The sequence below is a fragment of the Pseudorasbora parva genome, chromosome 25 (assembly GCF_024679245.1).
Source record: "Pseudorasbora parva isolate DD20220531a chromosome 25, ASM2467924v1, whole genome shotgun sequence".
Taxonomy (NCBI): domain Eukaryota; kingdom Metazoa; phylum Chordata; class Actinopteri; order Cypriniformes; family Gobionidae; genus Pseudorasbora; species Pseudorasbora parva.
The window spans coordinates 25,406,929-25,428,572 of record NC_090196.1 but is presented as its reverse complement, the minus strand read 5'-3'; the positions used below and the strand labels follow the sequence as shown (position 1 = coordinate 25,428,572).

Here is a 21,644-nt window from a genome sequence, read left to right as displayed (position 1 = left end):
AAGTTATACTAAGGGTGCTTTCACATCTCTAGTTCGGTTCATTTGGTCCGAACCAAGGGCAAACAATTATACATTGTTGCATGTTTCAGCTTTTTTGGTTCCTTTTCACACCACACTGATTGCTTTGTTCCGAACTAGTTGAAACGAACCAAAACGCAGGCACGTGACAACATCCACATCACTCATTGGCCATGGCGTATTTCCTAAACTGCTTTTCGATTGGTCAGAATTTACGTTACGTGTGGAAAAATTCCAACAGAAGAGGCAAAGGCAGCAAACTATAATAACTCTATGGAGAGACGACTGCGCGGGCCCGTTTTGTCCCTGGCCATAATCTACTACACTTTGTGTATTTACCACAGTATGCAAACAAAACATTTATCTAATGAAGCACGGATGCGACATGAAAACAACGTTCTAATGCACTGCAGACGGCGAGCGCACATCGCTGGTCACTTCAAGCGGAGGCATGCATTAATTATTCTTAACTGACATGCTCATCTTCCCAAAAATATTTCCAACGATATCAGGTAATAATGTCATGCACACAATGTCAGCGCAGCTAACTACGGCAGCTGGTTCAGTCCAAAAATGATCAGTACTTTTGCAGTTGGTTCTGTTCGAGGTTGGATCACGTTCTCACCACAAACAAACCGCTCCAGAGTTCGTTTGAAAGTGCACCGATACCACCTCTTAAGGAGGTCTCGGTACGCTTGTTTGGTTCGCTTTTGGTGCGCACCCGAGTGCGATGGCTTTCACACCTGACCAAACGAACCGCACCAAAGAGGGAAACGAACTCTAGTACAGTTCAGCCAAACTAAATGAGGCAGGTGTGAAAGCATCCTAAGTGACATCTTTTATATTTGAGTATATTTGAGTTGACTAAACCTAAAATTAAGGCAGCATGAATACTTATGAAATTATTATTATTATTATTATATACTGCAAACCTTAGTAAATCACATTGGATGATTAATTTAAATACTCATCACCCATATGTTTAACAGCCCGACAGGGAACTCCAAAAAAAGCATTTACAATAATGTCGGGTGCAAAAGTAACCATCCTCAGCTCATCTCTAATTTCTCATTACGTGTATAGTAAATCCTGAAAGTGGTTTAGTAAATCTGGCTGCTGATTTTCTGTATTATTTAACTGTATGTAGAAAAATTGTTGGCAAGCTCTTAGTCTGAGCATGTATATTAAGGCAAAACATATCTTTCCCAATCAAGAATTTAACCACTTTCTTTCCTTGGTGTACATTTTTTGATAATTTCTATCCGTGTACCTCAATACCCCATCTTTTTTCACACTGTTGCTCTTTCTCTCTCTGTCTCACACACACACACATCACATGAAACATTCTACATTTTTACTTTCTCAAAAAAACTCATCCTGTATGATTTATAAGGCTTTTAAAAAGTGGGGACCGCTAGCTGGTCCCCACAATGTAGGTGATCTCAGGATTTACTATCCTTATGCGGACATTTGGTCCCCACAATGTAATATAAACAAGGGCACACACACACACACACACACACACACACACACACACACACACACACACACACACCGGGCTGCACCAACAGATGGGGAGTCATCAACAGACCCCCTCCCAGACGATTGTGTTTGATTGTCTTGCCCTGACCCCCCACTGGTGCTTTAGAAAACGCCTGCAAGAAGAGCTCACACCTTTAACTGTCCACACTCGCCTCTCCACTGTCCTACTTTGAACTCCTCAGGAGTGAGAGGAAGCAACTACTAAGACGACACATTTGGAAATGAAAGAATTCCTGATGGTTTCACCGGGATGAGAATAACCGAGATTAAAAGCACAAAAAATGACAGCGTAGGCGAGGCAGTTAATCATATGTGCAGAAATGTTACACAGTGAAAGTGAATGAGGACTGGTGTAGTCAAGCTGTAAAATGACAAAAACACCTTAAAAGCATCATCAAATTGGTCCATATGGCTTACTGAAACAGATCGATATTTGCTCTGTGTATTCTGACAATTTTCTATCAGAACCAGCATTAAATTCTTGAGCAATCTGAGCTACAGAAGCTTGTCTGTTTGATCGGACCACACGAGCCAGCCTTCGCTCCCCACGTGCAACTTTGAGCCTTGGCCGCCCATGACCCGGTTGACCACTGTTCATTCCTTGGATCACTTTTGATAGATACTGACCACTGCAGACTGGGAAAACCTCACATAAACTGAAATTTTTTAGATGCTCTGACCCAGTCGTCTAGCCATCAACATATGGTCCTTGTCAAACTCTTGCCCATTTCACTTAATTCGCTTCATTGGTCATAATGTTATGCCTGATGAGTGTGTGTGTGTGTGTGTTTGTGTGTGTGTATTCACTTTCTGCACATTAAACGTAAAATAAACTAAAAATAACACGATAACAGTCATGCTGAAATTATTTAAATTAAAACAGATTGTTGCCAAAACTCTTTTTGATAAAAGTCAACTAGATGATGCATTACTGCATGCGCATTACCAACAATAACACAAGACAAACACTAACCATCAGTGCAGTCATGTCCTATATAGACACATTTCCTCACCATGCAGTCAGTACTGTGGGACACTGAGGTTCGTGTCACCGGGGCCTCCTCTGTCCTGCCAAAGAGAGGTTGACTGAAGTGGGTTCAGGCCCCAGGGCTAGCCAAAGGCGACAGAGATATGGAGTCCCCCTGCCCTCAGATAAACTTATCAGCAGCCTCAAAGGGACACCTTCCTGTTAAAGCTCAGATGCCGTCAGCCTGGGCTGGGGAAACAAGTTTAGCAGGCCTGAAGGAAAACCAGAAGCCACTGTAAAACACCGAGCGGTAGCCTGCGGACAGGAGTCTGCTAAAAGACAGGAAACATATGTTCACCCACAGGTTGAGGTAAAAGTTGGCAGCAAATCTGGTGCCCGTGCACTTTTAAGGTGCTGGACTTACCATTGATGGCTTTAATTGTAAATAAGATTTTGTGATATAATTAATGCTTTAAGTAATTAAATTATAATTAATTCTCCTCGTAAGTGGTTGAAGAAAAGGATGTGGCTGCATGTGCTTCATACAGACAGACACTAATTGCATTAGCCCATTGATTCATTCGCATGCACAAAATCCATTAATTCATCCTGTATCCTTACGTGCGACCATCTTACAGGCCTGCTGAGTACATGTATAGACTGCTACGCAGCATGTATTGAATACTGATGTCGGTCCTAATAGCATTGCCGATGGGAGCAATTGCGCACTGCTTTTATGGTGCTACTGCAACACGCAGCATGCATTTGTATATTTATTGGAGCACAGAAGCGCAGAAAGGAAGAGATAGAAGAGGCCAGGTTCAGGGTAATGACATTCACAGATTTACCATTCGCTCCATTTAGATGTGACCCGATTAGAATGAGATTTTACTCGAAAAGGCAAAACAGCTTCATGTTTTGTAGTTGTCAATGTTTCTTGTTTTCCTCTCAAGAGGATTAATTACAAATCATTTCATTGCTAATCTTTAAAAGCCTTCTCATCACTGCCAAGAAAACAAACAAACTGGTATGACCCTAAAAAGGCATAAGATTATTGAGGAAATACAGATTTAATACATAACATGTTTGGTGTGCCAGTGGATTTAAGATGAAATTAGTGTGATGATGATGATCATAGTCAGAGTATATAATGATAAAAATATCCCTTGAGAATGTTTTACACTTTTTTTTAGCATATTGCATTACATATAATGTGCGGACAAAGCAACAATATATTCATAAACCTCCCATTACACATGCATACCAGCATGTAGCTAAGTTCTAAAAGTTATTTATTTATTTATTTATTTATTTATTTATTTATTTATTTATTTATTTATTTATTTATTTATTTATTTATTTATTTATTTATTTATCCTTTAATTAACCAGGAGATCTCATTGAGATATTAAATCTCTTCTTCCAGGGAGACCTGGTCAAGACGGCAGCACTTTAAGTTTCACACACAACCACAAAACAATAATCATACAAACAATTCATAAAATATCAGATCAAGAAAAGCCATTATAAGACTCGTTTAAAGCTCTTTGCAAAATAAGTATTTTCATCATGAGTTTACCATTCTAAAAAAACAAAAAAAAACAATGAATATACAATAGGGATCTAGTACTATAACTATTTGTACAACACATTAAAATTTGGAAATATAAGAAAGCAATTTACCTAAGACTGCCTTAACGATAAATATACAGTGGGCAAAAAAACTATTTGTCAGCCACCAGTGCAAGTTACCCCACTTAAAAAGATGAGAAGGGCCTGTAATTTTCATCATAGGTACACTTCAACTATGAGAGACAGAATTGGAAAAAAATCTTTTTCTGATTTTTAAAGAATTTATTTCCAAATTATGGTGGAAAATAAGTATTTGGTCATCCTTCAAAAAAAGCAAGATTTTTGGCTCTTACAGACCTGTAACTTCTTATTTAGGAGGCTCCTCTGTCCTCCACTCGTTACCTGTATTGATGACACCTGTTTCAACTTGTTATCAGTATAAAAGACACCTGTCCACAACCTCAAACAGTCAGACTCTAAACTTTACTATGGCCAAGACCAAAGATCTGTCAAAGGACATCAGAAACAAAATTGTAGACCTGCACCAGGCTAAAAAGACTGAATCTGCAATAGGTAAGGAGCTTGGTGTGAAGAAATCAACTGTGGGAGCAATTATTAGAAAATGGAAGACATACAAGACCATTGATAATCTCCCTCGATCTTGGGCGCCATGCAAGATCTCACCACGCGGGGTCAAAATGATCACAAGAACGGTGAGCAAAAAACCCGGAACCACACGAGGGGACCTAGTGAATGAACTCCAGATAGCTGGGAGCAAAGTAACAAAGATTACCATTAGTAACACACTACACCGCTAGGGAATCAAATCCTGCCGTGCCAGCTGGTCCCCCTGCTTATGGCCAGTACATGTCCGGGCCTGTCTGAAGTTTGCTAGAGAGCATTTGGATGATCTAGAAGACGACTGGGAGAATGTCATATGGTCAGATGAAACCAAAATATAACTTTTTGGTAAAAACTCAACTTGTCACAAGAAAGAATGCTGAGTTGCATCCAAAGAACACAATACCTACTGTGAAGCATGGGGGTGGAAACATGCTTTGGGGTTGTTTTTCTGCAAAGAGATCAGGAACGACTGATCCGTGTAAATGAAAGAATGAATGAATGAATGAATGAAAAAGGGTTTTTTTCTAGTTTTAACCTGATGCAGTTATCATTTTCACGTCCAGTGACACGTCGTTTAAATAGAAAATGTACTCGCACCCATCTGTTCACCCATAAGCGTGCTGGTCTGAAAACGGCAACTGAATATGAATGCGCCATTGACCTGGTCTAAAACTGGTCTAAAGTTTTGATCACATAAATGCAGCCTTTGTAAACTAAAATATTACCCCAAAGATTGGGGGGAAATCTGAGAAGCAGACCTAACATTAAATCACTTCAAAACAAACAAAAAAATGACAAACACGTTTGTTTGTACGAGACAGAGGAAATGACAGAAGATCTGAGCTGCATTTCTCCCCGCCCTGCCTTATGGCAACTAAAGCACCTGCACATATGCTAACACCAGGTAGCCTCGGGAACCATGATCCATGGCAGGTAATACCAGAGTTAATGAAAGCTGAGGATGAAAACACACTGGCTGCCTGCCACCTTCACACAGCTTTGAGTCTCAGCGTATCCATGGGAGACGACCTAACCCATCACATTGTTCTTCTCTCTCCAGCTGAGCCTATATAACCCTCATCTCTGACTCTCTTTCTTCTCATCCTTCCCTCTCTTGTTGTCGTATGGCCCACGCTGAGTGCTAGTTAGCCTCCTTCACAGTTCTCCTCCAGCATACGCTCCATTTCCCTATTCAGAATGAGATTATGCCATCCTCACGGGGTTAGTATTTGATGTGCAAAATAAGGAAAGAGTTACTTTGTGTCCTTTTTGATATTTTTCAACTCCTTCTTTCAATGCCCCTGGCTTGACCATAATTCTGTTTTAACTGAAGTGACCATAGTAAGCAGGTACAACCATGAATGTTTCCTTATTACCATTATATGGTTTCTTTAAAACCAAACTAGTTGATTATAATGGGAGCAATCTTGCTTTGTTGAAGTGTTACTCACTTCCACTGATGTAGTGTAATGGACAATTTTGGATTAGCTACTTTAAAACTAGCATGCCAAGCTAAAAGTAATTTAAACTACAGTATACATTTGTAAAGGCAACTATATTAGCATCAACACCAAAGCAGAATTACATTCTGTTAATTAAAGCGTGGTGCAGTTTTGTCATCTGTCGCTTTAAATGCTTAAGCTCTTCATAGAAGGATGAATTCTGATTGTCAATGTTTTTAATTGATCATCAGCTGGTAAATAACCGTTTTGAAAGTTATTCCTATGGCATTGTTTTTCTGTGTCTTTATTGTAGGTATTAATAGTTATATTTATCGTCTTTGCTATCGTCCCAGCTTGAGGACACAGGGGCGAGTGCAATCGACAATGAAAGCCACACTGTAAATTGATTTGTTAATTTATCTCCGCTTTAATATGCTCTCATTCATAGAGATGTTTGATGCATGCTGAGACTTTTTAGTTCTGTTAGAATCTGCCATCTCTGACCCAGTTTGTTTGCTGGCTTCCATGGCAGTAATGCACTGTGTTTCCTGCCAGCTGGCAACCTGTGGTGTTGAAATACAATTGGGTAAAATGGCGGCGTGCGGTATTACACAGACCAAAACAAAAACAGACATTCCAACACGGAACGCACATTTCAAATTAGAATATCTGACTGTAGCATTGCTTTTCATAGAAAAACACGGACATGGTCCTTGTCCTGGTAAAATAGGCTTATTTATCTGGATTATAACATTCTTGGAGGCATCTGGGATACAGTACACAAGTCAAAAAAAATAAATAACACTGTTCTAATGGTTATTGGTTATTTTAACAATCTTACATATTGTGTCTTTAAGTAGGCGTTACACGCGTCTTTGTAGGCTAGGCTATTGTATGTAAAATCATAATTACTTCTATTGTCTGAAATATCAAGCAAAATGGAATTCACAAGGGTACTCATTATAGGAAAATGTCATTCAAGGTAGTTAACAAAATGTAGCTATGAAAGCCACTTATAGGGTTAGTTCACCCAAAAATGAAATTGATGTCATTAATGACTTACCCTAATGTCGTTCCACACCCGTAAGACCTCCGTTCATCTTCAGAACACAGTTTAAGATATTTTATATTTAGTCCGACAGCGTATCTAAGTGTATACACACTATACTGTCCATGTTCAGAAAGGGAATAAAGTAGTCCATATGTGACATCAGTCAGTTAAAGGTGAACTATGCAACTTTCCATCCACTGGAGGTCACCTATTCAAAATAAATGCGTAGTTTTATGACGCAAAGTTTGAGTGCAGCATCTTGGGACATGTGGTCTTCACCTCACAGCCCGTGGGAAATAGGACTCGGGCAGAAATCATGTTAATAGATGTGATTATTAAGGTTACTGTAGTCTAAAGCAGAGCAGGACCGAGTGTTGTGGAGCTGAGCACGGCCGCTGGAGCGATTGTTACACAACCACATGGCTCGCGAACACCGGGACTTTTATTATGACGGGACACATTCGCCGGGCGCCTGCACTTGATCCGCTCTTCTGGTTATGATTATGAGGTAATGCAGCTCTGTTTATCATATTAGATACATTTATGTGTGTTGAAAATTATGTTATGACGTTACTCCGTGCATTCACTTGTTCACACTGCTAAGAGTAAAGCACTCCTGCCAAGTAAAACCCGAAACCAAGGGTAGTGCTGATGTGACGCAATTGACAGGTGACTCCCTCAAACGCTATGCTGAAACGTCCCGGTCGTTAGTTAAAATAGCAATTTTCTCACAATTTACAAATAGTTATTGTAGGGATATTGTAGGTACTCAACTGAACAAAATATATAACACTGGCCTAGTGGATTTTGGATATTTTACTGCAAAAATACTACATAGTGCACCTTTAATTAGAATCTCTTGAAGCATCAAATATACATTTTGGTCCAAAAATAACAAAAACAACGACTTTATTCAGCATTGTCTTGTCATCCGCGTTTGTTTTCAAACCTCAAATAAAGATTCAAACGGTCATGAATCAGTGTATTGATTCATGATTCGGATCACGTGTCAAACTGCCAAACTGCTGAAATCATGTAACATTGGCGACAATGCTGAATAAAGTCGTAGTTTTTGTTATTTTTGGACTTAAATGTATATTCGATGCTTCAAGAGATTCTAACTAACTAACTGATGTCACATATGGACTACTTTGATGATGTTTTTATTCCCTTTCTGGATATGGACAGTATAGTGTGCATACACTTAGATACACGTTCGGACTAAATATAAAATATCTTAACCTGTGTTCTGAAGATGAACGGAGGTCTTACGGGTGTGGAACGACATTAGAGTGAGTCATTAATGACATCAATTTCTTTTTTGGGTGAACTAACCCTTTAAGCACAAGCGTGATGATAAAATGGCAATGTACACTCTTAGATGAAACAATTCTATATTCTACATAAAGGTTCACCGATAGAACCTTAAAAGACTCTTGTGATGATACATCGACTTACAATAGGTTGAATGACACGTCTGCCATAGCTTGATGGGGTCTGTATCATTCTTAATCGTCCTTTTAAACTTCAGGTTTCTGGTAGTAACCCGAGAACAAAAAGAACTACAAAATTCGACTGCTTTACGGCATATACGTCACTTCCACCCCCACTTCCTTAAATTCGGACTTGCGAGCCCAACTATCGTTTGTTTGTCGATGTTATAATCATATCCGAAGCAGCACAGAAAAATAAGAAAGCAAAGGTTTTTCAGGAGGAAAGCAATAAAAGGAAACAAAAAAAGTGATGGGATTAAAGGCAGAACGAGGATCAACATTGGACCAGCGTTTGCTTGTTGGCGTGAGATGAAGGAGGAGGAGGCGTGCCCGACCGATGCTGTCATGCTTGTTATGTAACTACCTACCATTAACACATTGAATTTAAGTATCATAGATTCTGTAAAACTATAACCAATAGACTACTATAATGACGCTGGCTTGTAAGCGTGAGCATCGTGATCATTTGGCGTTTGAAAAAAATAAAACCCATGAAATGATATTCATGTGACATGCTAAAACATAAGCACTGTATAAATTTTTACAGCCCGCCGCGCACCCGCGACCATTAAATAGACATACGGGGTCCGCGGGTTATAAGACGACCCGCTCATCACTGGTTCAGGGCTATCATGGTTTTCATGTCAACAAATGCACGCGCGATGGCATCCTCTGATGTAAGAGGACAGAGTTTACGACAGTAGTAGAGGACAATATTTTTTCCCAACTGTAGGGGGACCCCGAGGGCAAAAGTTACCTAGTGCTGCTTTAAACAAGAAGTATTTAATAATAATAATAATAATGCGTTCGATTTATATAGCGCTTTTCAAGGCACTCAAAGCGCTTTACATAGAAGGGGGGAATCTCCTCAACCACCACCAATGTGCAGCATCCACCTGGATGATGCGACGGCAGCCATATTCGGCCAGAACGCTCACCACACACCAGCTGATTGGTGGAGAGGAGACCGAGTGATGAAGACAATCAGGTTATGGGGATTATTAGAAGGCCATGATGGACAGAGGGCAATGGGCAAATTTTGCCAGGATGCCGGGGTTACACCCCTACTCTTTATCGAAGGACATCCTGGGATTTTTAATGACCACAGAGAGTCGGGACCTCGGTTTAACGTCTCATCCGAAAGACGGTGCTCTTTGTCAGTACAGTGTCCCCATCACTATACTGGGGTGTTAGGACCCACACAGACCACAGGGTGAGCGCCCCCTGCTGGCCTCACTAACACCTCTACCAGCAGCAACCTGGTTTTCCCAGTTGGTCTCCCATCCAGGTACTGACCAGGCTCAGCCCTGCTTAGCTTCAGTGGGAAACCAGTCTTGGGCTACAGGGTGATATGGCTGCTAGTTAAATTTACTAGACAAGCAAAAGTAATCGTCTTATTTTGGGGGGGAAATAACTCAAAATTAAGAGAGTTTTTGCTAAGATAAGAAATGCATTTTTTTCTTTGATAAGAAATACATTTTTTTTTTTACAGTGTTCTATATAGGACCATTTTTAAGTGCCAAAAGGGTTCTTTCTTGTCATTATAGAACCCTTTTAGCATAAAAGGCTGTTTGGAGTATACTCAACTATACGTCTATATATAACCTTTTAAGGGTTCCAAACACGTAGCACCGGTAGAACCTTTTCTTCTAAGAGTGTAGCATTTTGTTAACAAACACAAGAGCTAACTGTTAGAAATACACAAATTTAAAGATGGATGACCTACTATTATGCTACTGAAAAATGTAGAAACATGCTAGATTTTTCTTCAGTTAGTGATTCCCCTAGTAAGACACTTTTAGTTTTGCAAACTGCAATTTAAGAAAACAACAACACATTTTTAGCTGAATATTTTGCTAGCTGCTTCGCATGGCTGCTGTCTCTGAAGTGTCATTGTGTCATTCTATGATATGACTGAAAAACAAAATGATTCTGTTCAATACAAAACATTCATTGTTTCCTACGAGGAAAAAGAAAACGGTGCTGTGAACACGGTACAGAACAAGACTGTACTTTAACTTTGTCATACATAATACCTCAAAAGGTTCAAACAAAGTAACTTTCTCATGCATAATATCTAAAATGGGTCTAGAAATGCAACTTTCTCATGAATAATACCTCAAGAGGGACACTTTCAGTTTTTTTTTTTTGGTGGAGCTTTACTGTACGGAGTATAAGACATTTGTGTGGATAAAAAGATTCACCCCCTCATAGAGAATCATCTATTATATCACTGCTGCGTCTTATGATTTGTCTGAACGTCAGTAAGAAATTATCTTGAACGGCAGCCCTTTATGCTTGCGTTTTCAGGAGGAAAACAGGGTTGCTTTACTAACGTCAGTGATTGGTGATCTTCCCGCGAAAGTTGGAGTTTGACAACCATAGGGATGGTGCATGAATTATACAGGCATCATTTCAACTCCAAGAAACAGCACAGCCAAAGTGGGGACTGTCCCCTGCCTGCATAAGCTGTAAATGTGCTTTCATCGCTAAACTAAGTGAAAATGCATCGCATCTGGAAACTGTTGAGGGGGCACATGTTCCTCACAAACTCCTGATGTGAATGATCTGACAGTGAGCTGTTAAATGTGAACAGCAGAGTTAGCAAGAACATTTTATTAATAATACAACTGTACCTATGGTTAAAACATTCACATTTGTGGATCTGCACTGTAAAAAAAAAATCAGGCCCCAACTGAACATTTTCTAGTGACTGGTCACATCTACATTTTTCAGCTGGCCAAATTGAATTTCTGTGTATTAAATTGCTAGCCTGACAAGCCAGACCCACATCAAGATGTTTGGTCTGGAAACTCACCATTGGCAGGGCTCAATCCGAGGGGCGGGATAAACGGTTGTCTTTCAAACTCCCTCTGCACGCGATAGGATAGCGCTACACCAACCAGAGCAACAAAGGTGAAACAGAGCTTGTTGATAGATTAAACATTCGCCGTATCCGGTCGGCTAAACTCCGAACACATCTTCCCTTTTTAAGAATGACTTCAGTGCCGTTCTTTGTTCTTTTCTCAGAGAAAAGCTTAACTCCAAGTCTTCCAGAGTCGCGGTGAAAGCTGATTCGAAAGACCGCCGCCGTTCGCCAGTTTCTGTGTTTACTAGAAGCACACAAACGCAACTCCGCCGTCGTCATTATGGCCCCGCCCGCCGACTCTATACACGATGTGATTGGCCCGTCCAGATTGAGAGGAATACAGCTCAGAAGGGTATTGAGAGTTGCTAGACGACACTTGCGGGCAGATTAAATTTGCTGCCGCTAGGGTGCGTCTAGATTTCTAGGCTATTAAATTGCATCAATTCACAGAAATTAAACTTGGCCAACTGTAAAATTTAGATGTGATCATTCACTAGAAAAATTTCAGTTGGAGACATGTTTTGTTTTACAGTGTACTGTATTTATTTTTTGCTGTATTTTCATCCTGCTCTTCCACAATAAACCTGATGTCAAATATCTGTAATGTAAATCAAAGAACAAAAAGAAGAGAAAAATCAGTCACTGCTCTTGACTGTACTTTTTTTTAGCTTTAATACGGATTAATCTATATTTTAATTTATCATTTATTCAGTGAGGACTGAAATGTTTGATAACTGTATAGCATTTCTGCTTATTACCTCCATACTTCCTACTGTCTTCATGATGGTTCTACATTCATATATATATGGTATGAAATTGATTTGGTTGCAAATATATATATATATATATATATATATATATATATATATATATATATATATATATATATATATATATATATATATATATATATATATATTATATACCTTATTTAGTGTTACAGAGAAAAAAATAATCTTAAAAATGTGTAATTTTCCCTTTAATGTTGTATTCCTTCAATGAGAACCATTTTCATATAAACGCTGCCAATACTGCAGTTGCGAGCATAATTGCAGCTTGGGAACTTAAAAGGCCTGCATGGCAATTAGGTTTAAGTTGCGGGTAGGTCACTCAGAGGCGGAGAAAGTGAGAGGGAAAAGGAACAGCTGTCCAGCTTCATCTAGTCTCTCTCTCTCTCTCTCTCTCTCTCTCTCTCTCTCTCTCTCTCTCTCTCTCTCTCTCTCTCTCTCTCTCTCTCTCTCTCTCTCTCTCTCTACTGAGCATCAACGTCTGTATGTCTGTCAGTCAGAGAAGTGCAATTCCGATAATAGCAGTGCCGACATGCGGACAACATACCCATAAACATCTGTTGTGTTCTTCCTCTGTCACAATACACCCCGCCATTAGATCTGAGTCCGCGCTTCCCAGTGGGTCAAAAAAACAGGTAAAATATGCGCACTTAAGAGTCTAATCCGAGAGCTAACACCCCATTGTGCACGAGTAATAACTTTTTCCGAAGCAGGATGGAAAGTGCTTTTGCTGACCGCATTCAACTTCTTTTATTATATATTTAGTTGCATGTCAAGCCATTGCCAGCCTGTCGTTACAGCTTGACAGCAGCAGCATTTGGAGCATGACAAGTCAAATTTAAATAGATGCGAGGAGGGACGTAAAAAGCAGGGCAATTTCCCTGTCTGCGCAGATGTAATCGAATGGTGTCAGCTGCATAAACAAATGTGTTACGGAGGCATTTTTTTTAAGATATGATAAAGTGTGTGTGTGTGTGTGTGTGTGTGTGTGTGTGTGTGTGTGTGTGTGTGTGTTTACCCACGCACACTTGTCACTCAGCGTTTTCAAATGAGACAGCGTGGCCATTTTGCGATTATGGAGAACATTTGGCCACATGGGACTCGTGGATGTTTGGTTTGTCTGCAGCCTGTTTGCCTGAAGTATACTGGTTTACCATTCAAAACAGCATTCCCTAAGGATTACTGCTGAGTGTGGTTTGACAACCTGACACTGTTTCCTATTGGAAAGCGTGCCTTTATAAACTGATTTAGGGTGGTATTGACTAGGATTAAATCGACTGTAATGGACAATGTCCATTATAAACCAGTATGCTTTATGGGTAATGCTAAAACATGCTAAATTCCCTGCAGCTTTGAGCCATAAATGGCAATTCTTAAGTAGCAAGGCCTGACTAGATGTGCACTTTGTTAAACTATAACCTCAGGCTTGCCATATTAAGTGGTACTTGCTTTTTCAGTGTAACGTTCCACATCAGTGTAGTATGCTAAAGCATAGTGAGCAGAACGAAAAGACTGGACTGATTTTGAGCGTCTGCCAGGGAACTTGATCACGGCTACTTGTTGATTGAAGATTGACAAGTCAAATGTAAAAAAGCACACTACCATGTAACAGAGCGTTTAGGTGATGCATACCAATGGATTGTAAACCAAATGCCAACAGAAATATAACACGTAGGTGGTGTAAATTGGTATGGCTGTTGACTACTTTGTACAATAATTTAATTGATTCTAACTTAAATGTACATCGCATATATATATATATATATATATATATATATATATATATATATATATATATATATATATATATATATATATATATATATATATATATATATATATATATATATGGTTCAGTAATGAAAAAACTCTAGACGGTGCAGACTGACGGGTCCTTTGCATGCACTCTACAAGCAATCACATCATTACCACATGGCACAAGCTGATTGGCCTCTGCTGATCAAGCAGCCAATGAGATTGCTTCCTCAACAATTAAATAGTCTGCTTCATTGTTTGCTTTAAGGCTGGTCCTGTAGCACACTCTCAGATTTACTCTGAAACCTGCCTAGATCTGCTACAGGATTTATGTAGGCCTATTTATGCAGCAGCAGCATATCTTGCATGCTCACAGCTACAAATATATGAATCTATTAACAGTAGAAATCTAGATCTAGTCCGCCAAGACCAAATACATTAACATTGTATTTTGTACAATATCATTCATTGACATTATTCAACATGTTAAAACTATTCTGATTCTATATATATATATATATATATATATATATATATATATATATATATATATATATATATATATACTCACCCTCACCTTCAATTTATCATTCATGCAATTATCTAATCAATCAATCAATCAATCACATGGCAGTTGCTGCAATGCATTTAGTGGTGTGGTCCTGGTCAAGACAATCTCCTGAACTCCAAACAAATGTCTGAATGGGAAAGAAAGGTTATTTCAGCAATTTTGAAAGTGGCATGGTTGTTGGTGCCAGACGAGCTGGTCTGTAGCCTGACAAGCCAGACCCACATCAAGATGTTTGGTCTGGAAACTCACCATTGACAGGGCTCAATCCGAGGGGCGGGATAAACGGTTGTCTTTCAAACTCCCTATGCACGCGATAGGATAGCGCTACCACCAACCAGAGCAACAAAGGTGAAACAGAGCTTGTTGATAGATTAAACATTCACCGTATCCGGTCTGAAAAACTCTGAACGCATCTTCCATTTTTAAGAATGACTTCAGTTCCGTTCTTTGTTCTTTTCTCAGAGAAAAGCTTAACTCCAAGTCTTCCAGAGTAGCGGTCAAAGCTGATTCGAAAGACCGCCGTTCGCCAGTTTCTGTGTTTATTAAAAGCACGCAAACGCAACTCGGCCGTCGTTATTATGGCCCCGCCCACCGACTCTATAAATAATGTGATTGGCCCGGCAAGAGTTAGGTGAATACAGCTCAGGAGGGTATTGAGAGTTGCTAGACGACACTCGTGGGCAGATTCAATTTGCTGCCGGTAGGGTGCGTTTAGATTTCTAGGCTAGCTGGTCTGAGTATTTCACAATCTGCTCAGTTACTGGGATTTTCACACACAACCATTTATAGGGAAAGAATGGTGTGAAAAGGGAAAAACATCCAGTATGCGGCAGTCCTGTCGGCAAAAATGCCTTGTTGATGCTAGAGGTCAGAGGAGAATGGGCTGACTGATTCATGCTGATAGAAGAGCAACTTTGACTAAAATAACCAATAAATTGACTCGTTACAGCCGAGGTATGCAGCAAAGCATTTGTGAAGCCACAACACGCACAACCTTGAGGTGGATGGGCTACAACAGCAGAAGACCCCACCGGGAACCATTTATCTCCACTACAAATAGGAAAAAGAGGCTACAATTTGCACAAGCTCACCAAAAATGGACAGTTGAAGACTGGAAAAATGTTGCCTGGTCTGATGAGTCTTGATTTCTGTTGAGACATTCAGATGGTAGAGTCAGAATTTGGCGTAAACAGAATGAGAACATGGATCCATCATGCCTTGTTACCACTGTGCAGGCTTGTGGTGGTGGTGTAATGGTGTGGGGGATGTTTTCTTGGTACACTTTAGGCCCCTTGGTGCCAATTGGTCTCTATGACCACCATGTACCCATCCTCTGATGGCTACTTCCAGCAGGACAATGCACCATGTCACAAAGCTCAAATCATTTCAAATTGGTTTCTTGAACATTACAATGAGTTTGCTGTACTAAAATTGCCCCCACAGTCCCCAGATCTCAACCCAATAGAGCATCTTTGGGATGTGGTGGAACGGGAGCTTCGTGCCCTGGATGTGTTTCCCACAAATCTCCAAGATGCTATCCTATCAATATGGGCCAACATTTCTAAAGAATGCTTTCAGCACCTTGTTAAATCAATGCCACATAGAATTAAGGCAGTTCTGAAGGCGAAAGGGGGTCAAACACAGAATTAGTTGTTCCTAATAATCCTTGAGGTGAGTGTATATATATATATATTATATATATATATATATATATATATATATATATATATATATATATATATATATATATATATATTAATTCCATATATATTAATTAATTAATTAATAATTTATTGATTAATTCCATATATATATATATATATATATATATATATATATATATATATATATATATATATATATATATATATATATATATATATATATATATATATGGAATTAATCAGCTTTTAAAAACAAGCAGAAGATAGTACGTTTCTCCAGTAGTGGACGGGACTAATGCACAAACAGAAATCTCATTGGCTGGTACTCATCTATTATAAATGAATTTGTAGAATGTTTAATTGACACACTAGGAAGCAGGGCCGGATATACAACGAGGCTAAAGGCGCACAGGGGTACATGATGCATTTGACTTTATTCTCTTTTAAACCAACTCAAATTTGCACTTTTCTTAACCCTTTTGATGATGCACGTGGAACTCGGGCTGATCCTTGACATGATCTCAGACATTCACAGAAACTCCTTATCACTATGCACAGAAATTCAAATACAGACAAGTGGAATGATACAAACAGTGAAAAGTCAAAATTCAACTGTCTTGGGACACTGCTATACAAATTAAGCTGCTTTATAATTTATATTTCAAATATCATGCCAAAACTAGAAACTGCTTTATTGCCACATTAAATGAGAAAAAAAGACAACTCTGACCACGTAACTTCTTTCAAATACGATCTCTGCATAGGGTTGCACAACTACTCGGCATTAATCATGTAATGCACATCAGGGGAATAATTTATTTTTGAAACAAATCCAGGACAAGCAGCATCCAGCAATGATTCCTGCATAATTGCTCCCTATGTGAGAGCAGCAAGTGCTCAGTAAAGAGAATTTACGGTTTATATAATCAGATTTGATGTTGCTCTCAGCAAACTGCAGTTGACAAATAGCGAGTGAATTTCACAATAAGCAAAAGCTCGCTGTCGATAGCATACTGTACGTCAAAGATGCAAACCGAATTGAATGCTTATCAGTTTTATAAATCAATACAAACACCTAAACACAGTTTACTCAATTTGCTTAATTCACATATGCTAATGCAACACTTTTGTTCATTTCTTGAAAGCTATTTAAATTTGTAAAAGTTTACTTGGGCTAATCCATTTGCTTGGACTACATCTCCATTTAGACAGGGTACTTGCAGTTTCCAGCATGGTTTGCATGTGATTGGCTGGGGAGAAAGAGTAAGGCTGGATTCAGAATAGCATGTTAACATACAATATATTGCAAAAAGTATTAGGTCAACCCTACAAATAATTGAATTCAGGTGTTCCAATAACTTTCATGGCCAATGGTGAATACAATCAATCACCTAGTCATGTAGACTGACGCCATTGACTATAGAGCAGATGCCATAGAGCAGTGGAGATGTGTTCTCTGGAGTGACAAATCATGCTTCTCTGTCAGGCAATCCAATAGACGAGTCTGTGTTTGGCGGTTGCCAGGAGAATGGTACTTGCCTGACTGCATTTTGCCAAGTGTAAAGTTTGGTCAAGGGGGGATTATGGTGTGTGATTGTTTTTCAGGGGTTTCTCTTGACCCCTTAGTTCTAGTGAAATCAACTCCCAATGCTTCAGCATACCAATACATTTTGGACAATTTTATGCTCCCAACCTTGTGGGAACAGCTTGTAGATGGCCCATTCCTTTTCCAACATGACTGCGCACTAGTGCACAAAACAAGGTTCATAAAGACATGGATGATCGAGTTTGGTGTGGAGGAACTTGACTGGCCCGCACAAGTCCTGACCTCAACGCGATTTATCACACTCTTGGGATGATACTGCGAGCCAGGCCTTCTCATCCAACATCAGTGCCTGACCTCACAAATGCACTTCTAGAATAATGGTCAAAAAATCCCATAATACACTCCTAAACCTTGTCGAACGCCTTCCCAGAAGAGTTGAAGCTGTTATAGCTGCAACGGGTGGGCCAACTCCATATTGAACCCTACAGATTAAGAATGAGATGCCATTAAATTTCATATGCCTTTAAGGCAGGCGTCCCCAAAACTTTTGACAATATAGTGTACTTCTCTTACTATTTCTAATAGTAAGATGAAAAAAAGATGAAAAGCAACAATATTCAAGCATGAATTACTCATTCTTTGGATTCAGATCTTTTAAAGGAATTGGTTCATCTAGTTCTCAAATTTTTCATTCAGAAATCTGACTCTCAAATTCAACACGCAGGAGTTTGCAAGATGACCTGTAAATAATAACTCGATGATTTATTATAAAGTAATATAGTATAATGTAAAAAACAAACTCTTCGCAAACAAAACACACTGATCATGTGAACTAACAACTGGACTGATTTTGAGTTTCTGCCAGAGAACGTCATCACAGCTATTTGTAGATTGAGGATTGACAAGTCAAGTGTACTAGTAAACAAGTGCACTCCCATAACAGTGAATTGAGGTGATGCATACTAATGGATTTGACAACAAAAAGGGTAGTCTAAAAAATATTTATATTCACACACACACACACACATACACACACACACACACAATACACAAATTCACACTACACCTAAAATACCTTTTTAAAAGTCGTAAAGTAAGCAGATTGTGTTTCGGTAAATACGTCTAATTTTGTGTCGTTGCGAGAGAAACAGTGTTCATACAAACGTTTCCTGCTGTTTTTACAGGCCTTGCAGGAATTCAGGTCTGAAGTGGGGGGTCTGTCTCCATGATTAAACCGTCGAGCTGCGAGCCAATCTGGCAGGCCGCAGCGCGAGACCGGTTTTGGGCTCGCGTTCAATAACGTACAATACAGCTGACAAACATTCATGGTTGCGCTGTCAGTGACACGCATGACCAAATGTTACTGCGAGCGGTGCTTCTGCTCAGAAAAAGAGCCTCTCACGGTGCATCCTGACAGAGCTGAGAGGCAATCATCCGCCATGGAGTTTAAGCACATCAGTGCATACATATTCATTACACCATCAAGTCCTGTCATGGAATACAATAGGAACCAGGAACTGAGAGATGAAGAGAGAGGAAGAGCTTGAGATGCATAAGGCCCACCAGAGACTACTTTATTTAATTTAACAGCTTTATTTAATGTATTGTTTCATTTACTTTTCTTATAATTGCAGTTGATTTGACATAAAACATGCATAATTTCCATAGTGCGACCTAATTACTAGTAAAACACAAATTATTCAACAAGAAAGAAACAAAATTCTGGCCAATAGCTGTTATTGTCAAAAAAACCTCATCCTGTATGATTTATAAGCCTTTTGAAAAGTGGAGACTGCTGGTTGGTCTCCACAATGTAGGTGATCTCAGGATTTACTATCCTTACGGGAACATTTGGTCCCCACAATGTAATATAAACAAGGACGGACACACACACACACACACACGTAAACCATAATATTTGCCCAAGACAAGGATTTCGGATATTGCCATCTTTGTGGGGACATTTTGTCCTCATAATGTAGGGTTTACCTGGACCACACAAACCATAAACCAAACACGTCCCCACAAGGATTTTAGATATTGCCATATTTGTCCCCATAACTTAGGTTTTACTTGGACCACACACCCACATAAACACACACACAAACTGTAAACCCCCAAAAAATTCCTACAAGGACAAGGTTTTCAATATTGCCATCTTTGTGTGGACATTTTGTCCTCATAACTTAGAATTTACCTGGACCACACACACACACACTGCAAACCAAAAAAATGTCCCCACAAGGATTTCGGATATTGCCATCTTTATGGGTACATTTTGTACATGTTTTCCTGGACCCCAATCATCATATTGACATATTGAACATTCCTACAGTTAACATTATCCAGTAATCCCTGTGGCTTTTGTGATGTCAGCAGACAAGGACATTTGCGATAAATCAAACATTAAATCTAAACCAAACAGAGAAAACTGGCATCAGGATGACCGCAAAGCTTTTCGTCGCATCTACACATCATAGCAAACAAGTTCTGAACGCATGTGTGTTTACTTATCCAACAGCCACGCAAATCAACCGTCTGCCATCACTGTTGACCAATCCGAACTGACTTTAAAGCATGTACACACCTGCCTCGAAGACACTGTTTTTCTTTTTCAGTCAGAGACTCTCGACTTCGCATTTCAGGTGTCTGCAGGCGAAGGTAGGAAATGCATCACACACTCCAAAGGTGTTGTGATGGGCAGGGATCACAAAGCAGTTTATTGTCTCAACCCTGCAGGATTTGCCCATTCAAGACCTGCTGAAACATTTAATGAGACATCCTGTGATTTTTTTTTTCCTCTCACGAGTTGACAGGCCTCACTTTTCTGTTGCCATTTTTAGCGTCAGTCTCTTCCAATTACTCCAAACTCAACTGGAGACAAGAGTCAACACCAGAATGAAATGTGACAGTGTGGCAGCATCGAATCGAGGCTCTTTTCCCTTACTTTTCCCCTCGCTTTATCCATCGCTTCCTCCTTTCTAGGGTGTTCAGTTCCCTTGCGTTTTTTATGCTCGAGATGAAACGGCAAAACGGGGATTGAAACCTGTAATCAAACACAGATGTAGTGTTCTACATACAGATGAATGCCACCATGAGCGACACTTCACTGAGGTAATTCCAGCAAACAGGCAATTTGAGAGCCCGCAACGGCAACTTAACAGTGTGAGTCCACATTCATCTCTGAAGAGACACTCAGACGAACCAAGTTTATAGGCTCTAATTATCTCTCGATAACGGCGGAGGACTGTGAAAACACGTTAACTCGATTTTAGCTCTTGATGTGTGCAAACCTGACTTTTAGAAACGGTGGAATGAAAGTCTCATCTTGTTACCATGCGACACATTACCTTGACTGTTTATAGGAAGAAGAAAGTCCTCTGATCATGACGCTCGCTTAGATTCCTCAACTCCTGCTGGTCTCCGTATGGCGAGGAGAGAAGGAAGAAAGGCCACGGCCTGCTGATTTGAGCACACACCCAAACAAGAAGTCTGCTTTCGGCAAGCCGCCCAACCGTGCCAAGTGTGTATCCTTGTCTATTGCTGTAAAAGCAACGCTGCTGTAACATTTTCCACCATGCATGCTCTTAAATAATTGACCAGTGCTTTGATACTCGTTCTCTTCAGTAAAAAAAAAAAATCTTGTTTCTTTGATAAGGGAATCCACTGATGTCAGTCCTGATGCCTGTGTGAGATCTAGGCTCTTTAGGAGTCTATTTTATGTCGCAGAACACTGTTCTTA

The 21,644-nt window shown here is 39.6% G+C and overlaps 1 protein-coding gene and 1 pseudogene across 1 annotated transcript in view; both read right to left on the bottom strand.

The window, feature by feature from the left end:
• lrrc4ca (leucine rich repeat containing 4C, genome duplicate a) overlaps nt 1–21,644 on the bottom strand; it is a 296,895-nt gene that overhangs the window by 143,253 nt on the left and 131,998 nt on the right. The gene's annotated exons all lie outside the window — the stretch shown is intronic.
• LOC137065619 (5S ribosomal RNA) lies at nt 9,956–10,072 on the bottom strand (annotated as a pseudogene).